The 6,277-nt window shown below is 34.4% G+C and overlaps 1 protein-coding gene across 3 annotated transcripts in view; it reads right to left on the reverse strand.

Moving 5' to 3' along the window:
- Positions 1 to 1,076, reverse strand: part of LOC106462813 (growth factor receptor-bound protein 14-like) — a 55,766-nt gene extending 54,690 nt beyond the window's left edge. For 2 of the 3 annotated variants that reach the window (XM_013922773.2, XM_022390182.1), the window contains exon 1: positions 940 to 1,076. The gene's annotated coding sequence lies outside the window, so the exon portion shown is untranslated. The remainder of the gene's footprint in view (positions 1 to 939) is intronic. The other variant, XM_022390181.1, reaches the window with a different exon arrangement.
- Positions 1,077 to 6,277: the final 5,201 nt, after the last annotated feature.

A 6,277-nucleotide genomic window follows, 5' to 3' on the forward strand; every position in this document is an offset into this window, starting at 1 on the left:
GAGACTGTTTGTTTGTTTGTTTGCTTATTTTCTCAGTTAAAAAATCATTCACACTACTGTTCGCGCTCTTTACGAAATTTCTTACTTCACTTTTTTTGAAAAATGAAATGGTCTTCCCTTTTACTCCCGATCAACAGTCAAATATCTTTTCTTGAATTATGAATGACACGAATGGATTGAAATATTTAATTAAATTATCTCAAAATAAACCTTCATTTCGGTGCAATATTGAAATTAACTTGAATTCTTCATAACCTCTGAATAGTGGTTGACCCAACGGGTCACGGTGGTCTAGTTATATATTATAATTCAACAATTATTCTTTGCTAAACTGCTACGGTGAGCTCAATTATTGTTACACAAAAAACTGTATAATGGACAATCTATGCTGTGCCCACTGTCTGGATCAAATCCCGAATTCTATATTAGTCCTCAAGCTTACCTCTGACCCACAGAAGAGAGAATATAATCAATATTTATAATGGTTGGAGACTAATTTGAATAATCAATATTTACTGAAATATATGCAAATGACTATTACTTTTAAAGAGGTCATAAATGAAATTTCAAATTAGTTTTTATTCAGAGTTCAAGCTGAGGTACGTGTATACATATATATATACCATATAATATATTTTACTTTCTTAAAATATATACTGATATGTATGTTAGGGCAGAAAAATTCATGTAGGCGATGTGTTTGTTACACATGTATTATTACACCATAGTGGGTAGGCTTGAACAACGCGAAATATTTAGATATTCTTGATGCCAATATATATACTATTAATATTTCCATATATAATATTAAATACTTATCAATATATCAATAAAAATATGAGGGGAATACAGCAAACTGAACACACCTCAAATGAAATATCATAAGTTTATAATTATTTTCTATTATTTATGGTAATGATTTGTATTTGATGAACCCACCTCAATACAAGAGTAAGCCAAAGCCACGGCAAATCCTCAGAATTGAGTACAAACACCAACTACTCAGCCTCGCCGCTGCCGTATCGAACTAGCTCAGTACAAAGGTAAGCTTTCTACACATATTACGTAAAAAACAAGCGAACAGCCCACGTCGGAAAACACGCATGAGGGAATTCGTCGATGTTTCTATTGGTTAATTTGTTTATGACGGAACCAATGAAATAACGCAACCGGAGTGTGAAGAAGTAGATTACACACACACACAAACACTTGTTTACAACTTTCGTTCTTACTTGCTTGCAGGCACCGTAGATGACAAAGGGTTGGTGATCGTTGACCTTGATAACAAAATTAACGTTTGGGCTTTCAATGCCATTGTCAGTATTGCACAACCAACAGTACAAAGGTTTCCATTACACTCGGCGCAAAACATTGAATTCAGTTGCTCTTTACAAATACAGGAAAGAAGACGTTTTAATTACGCAAGCGTTACATCTTTCTAACTGGAATCAGTAATTTGTTTTACTAACATGTTTCGAGAAACTTGGCAGACTGCTTGGAATTAAGTAGAAGAGTTCACAACATACTCTAATCCGATTTTCCGCCAAACATCAACAAAATTCGTAATATCCTTGAAATAATAATAATGTTTCGCATTACTTCCTGGAAATATTTTTCCACTTATGTATCGGCAAGAAAATCGCAGTACGTTTGTTCGGATTTCGCGCAAAGCTACACGAGGGCTATCTGCGCTATCTAATTTAGCAGTGTAAGACTAGAGGGAAGGCAGCTAGACATCACCACCCACCGCCAACTCTTGGGCTACTCTTTTACCAACGAATAGTGGGATTGACCGTCACATTTATAACGCCCCCACGGCTAAAAGGGCGAACATGTTTGGTGTGACGGGGATTCGAACCCACGACCCTCAGATTGCGAGTCGAGCAATCTTAACCACTTGGCCATGCCGGGCCAAAAATCGCAGTAATGGCCTGCAATACGAAACAGTATTTCTATAATAGCTCAAGTAGCGTACCAGATGAAAAGTATTGAATTTTTTTTTCGGTTGAGTTATCAATAACTGGTTAATTTAGCGTTTTCCCCCCTACGTAATATACGTCTGATCGACATAAAAACACAATTTGGTTTTACACTAAGTATTCTATTAACATGTTTAAGTAATTAGATATCTACGTAGAAACAGAAAGAGGGAGAATTTGCTATTTTCAACTTGAATGGCAACATACGTGACACATAGGCCAAACTGTCAGATTAGGCTGATACGTCACTCCGGGGTCAGCGATAAGATTACGGAATTGCAACATTAAAATCCGGGGTTCGATTCTCTGTGTGGACAAGAGAGCAGGCAGTATATTGTGTAACAAACAAACTCAGAATGAGACATCCTACGGTTCAGATATAGTTGTCCTTAATTTTGTGTTACTAACAAAAGACAAGGCAGCCAGTAGGCAGCACCCTCCACTGCAAGGGATTTATAGGCTTTTGAACCAAATAACGGAATTGACCGTTACTCTAATAACGCTTCAAGATGGCTCTGCAGTAAGTTTTAAAGCAGATAACGCTAGAATTTGGAGTCCAATCCCTACCTTCGACACAGTACAGATAGCCTTTTGTGCTTAAAAAAAGATATAGAGCATTCAATCTTGAAAGAGCGGAGGGTGTTCATGGAGCTAAAAATGTTTCTCTCTTTTTTTTTTTCATGAATTTTCTTTTCCTATGTATACGTGTATATTATTTGCAGTGAGAAAAGAAATATAAGAACGTTGATACAAGACAAGTTGATTGCCTATCTCCACAGGTTACTTCAAAGAAAGAGTTATGTCTGCTGTGATTATCAATTCCTGTCATTGTTTAACCTGAGCTACCTAATTATTAGTATTATTATTTCGCAATTATTATAGATAAATGTTTTGCAATGTTTTATATGAAGCATATATATTGTAGTGGATGTAGAATTGGAACGCCCTTTTTCAATATGAAAATGAAGTTATTCACAGAGCTATATTTTTTAAGAGTACAAGAGGGCTGGCGAGTTCAAAATGGAGACAAGCCCAGAAAAACAAAACAAAACTATTATAACAAATCACAGTGTTTTCTTTTCAAGAGAGAGAATATTTAATGATTATTTTCAAACGTTCATAAGGTCTAAAATACGAAACATATTTATTATTACAAAAAGAGCCAAGTACAGGACGACACACACACACATAGATTAGAAATCTGCGTTCGATCTTCATTGTGAACATAAGGTAGATAGCCCATTGTGAAAATGGAATTTTTTCGAGCTTTTATTTCTTGGTCAGAATTATAAATGCTCTAAAAGTATCTCGAAATTTTAAAAATAAACTACAAAAACATAGTAAATCAGTGTTAAAGAAAATCCCCTAATGGGTCAGCAGCAAAGTTACGAACTTACAACGCTAAAATCCGCGGTAGACAGAGCGCACATAGCCAATTGTGTAGGTTTACGCTAAAACAAAAACAACACTAACCTTCATTCAAGGTTTATAAATAAACACAGATAAACGAAAATCACGAAAAAATACTGCGTTATAAACTTGCCCTAATTTATTTCTTCCAAATTTAGGTGTAAGACACGAAACCCAATGCTTTATGTACAGTGTTCTTGTCTACTCCAATAAATGTTGTAGACTAAGCAGTTGAAATAACTCTATCCTCCCTGCAGAAATGACGTGTGCACCTGTATGCGTTTGTGTATTTAGCGCGTTCGTTTACCCGTGACATCCGCAGCCTTGAACCCGTCTGCCTGCGCGTACCACAATTTTCCGCGAATTCACAAGTTGTATATTCAAATATGGAATTAAGGCCAGTGATTACCAGAACTCTTTGTTCTCTTGAAACAAGTAGACCATAAATATGTTTACGTATCATAACCAATATTGTTATTGTTCCTAAACATACTTAGCTGTGGAAATGTAATCAACTTTTTCTTGATTTTTTTTAATTTCAGGGAGAAGTCAATGTATTTAAACAACTAAATTATAATGCTCCATATTGTCATATACTGGCACACATGCATCGTTAGTGAGATAAAAATACGTTAACTTTTCCGCAGAGTTTATCCACGAATAGACTCACGAGTTATTTTTTAAACCTGAATGCAGATAACAAAATTTCTTCGGGTTTAAAGATAGATTTTCATTATCACTTATAACATCTAAAGTTGTTTATTAATTTAAATGCCCTAGATGCAGTTCTATGTATATTGGATCTACTTCCAGATGGTTCATATACTAAAAATACTTACTAAATTATTCTTAGTGCTTAAAAGTCGCAAGAGATTTCGGAAGACAAGAACATTAAAGTATGTCACAAGAAACACGACTGGAACGTAAACCGTTTGCAGTACGAAAACAATACAGGTTTTGAGAATTAATAGACTTAACTTCCTTCAGTTAGACCTTGATAAGGCGTGATTTAGATAAAAGCTAGTTAACCCATACTTTGATCGTATTGTATCAAAATCTTGACAAAACACATGGAGTTTTGATGAGAAAATGAATTTTTGAAATGCCCACATATGGGGTTATTTTTTATTCAGAAGAAAAAAAATTGAGGGTGTGCCTCTATTCTTCCCAAAATTTTACACTCTAATTGCTTTTACATTTTATGTGTGTAGGGAAATGTGGGTTAAAATGGTTACCTAAACTTTCAACGCATTTTTCACCAATTAAGACGAATTCCATGAAGAAGAAAAAAGGGTTTTTTAATGAGGCCCATTTTGCTATGAATGCAATTTCTAGTAAAAAACAACCAAAAACGTAAATTTATTTTATATTGACAAATATATTTCTTTTGGTAAAGGGCCATTTTACCGGGAAAATTGAATAAAAGCGATCCTAAGATGGGGTAAAATTGCTCCTATCTAATTCGTAGTAACTATAATTTAGAACACACGTTGCATTTAGTAACTGTATTTAAATAATTAAATCATCATTTAAATGCTCCACGCGGGGATCGGAAGGCCGTGCGCCGTGAGGAATTTATACATTGTCTTGAACAATAACGCAAAAGAACGTGGATACTAGTGTGAGGTAATGGCATAATTGAGGTGGGCCGTCTTATGCTTACCCACTCATAATTAAGCAATCGCACAAAATATATTAAATTGTGATTTGAACTGTGTTTCTCTTATAGTATATTAAGATGTCTATAATTCTTCACTGTTTGAATCAACAAAGTGAAATTCCTTGAAATGTTTACACTGTAATCATAAAAATTCAAACATTAGCTCAAAGTTGTTCAAAATCGAAAAAAAAATAATTCGCGCTTTGATCATTCACATTCGCACTTGTTCGCAAATGTGTGTGTGTTCATTCACGGGATCACGTAAACGATAGATATTTACTCTAGAGTCTAGACGGTAGCACGTCATAACTGACGATATACAGGGGTGGTCGTTTTACTGAAGGGGCCGTCTTACCTCACTTTCTCTTAATTATGATGTTTTGTATTTGCATATTATATTAATTTCATTTGATTGTTTCAGGTATTGTTGTAGAGCTACAGAAGTTATCAGTCCACAGTTTTGAACTGATAGACTAGGGGAAAGGCAGCTACTCAACAGCACCACTGCCAGTTCTTGGGCTACTTTAATCTAAAAGTATGGTTTGACTGTCACTTGTATAATACAATAACGGGCCTAATGTACGAGGGGTATTTTTTTTTTTTTTTTTTTTTTTTGTAGCGAAACACTAAACATGAAACTTTGAAATCACAGTCCGGTAAAATATACAATTGGCCACACCTGGCCTACTATTTTATTATCAGATGCAATCTCGAAGCCCAGTTCTCTAGGAGTCGTTTTAAATATGGTCTTACCAAAATTATTAAATTATAAATTATTTGTTACAAAATACTTTTAGGATTTTCTGTTTGTCCTACATATGTAGGTTAGGAAGATTATTATATCGTTAAAATAACTACAAATTGATTCAGAATGTAGGGCTACTATTTAATAATAATAAAAAATTCTCACTCCATGTTTGATTCAACAACTTCCCAAAGAATGTCAATTTATTGGAAATGCAGCAAACAGAACATAAATGATCGCAGTGATGGTAGATTTGCAGGATTTTGTCAGTAAGTTTCAGTGCTATTTTGTTGCATAAAGAATATTCCATAACAGGAATAAATTAATATCGAAAATCTCAGATATAACACCTCAATAAAACGATACAGAACAATTAAACACACAGAGACTAGAGACTCTAATTTTCACTTTAAAATGTACATAATATGGTTTAGGTTTATTACGAATTTCGTGCAAAACTAACACGAGGGCTATCTGCGCTAG

Source organism: Limulus polyphemus, unplaced genomic scaffold (genome assembly GCF_000517525.1).
Source record: "Limulus polyphemus unplaced genomic scaffold, Limulus_polyphemus-2.1.2 Scaffold1257, whole genome shotgun sequence".
In the NCBI taxonomy this organism is placed as follows: domain Eukaryota; kingdom Metazoa; phylum Arthropoda; class Merostomata; order Xiphosura; family Limulidae; genus Limulus; species Limulus polyphemus.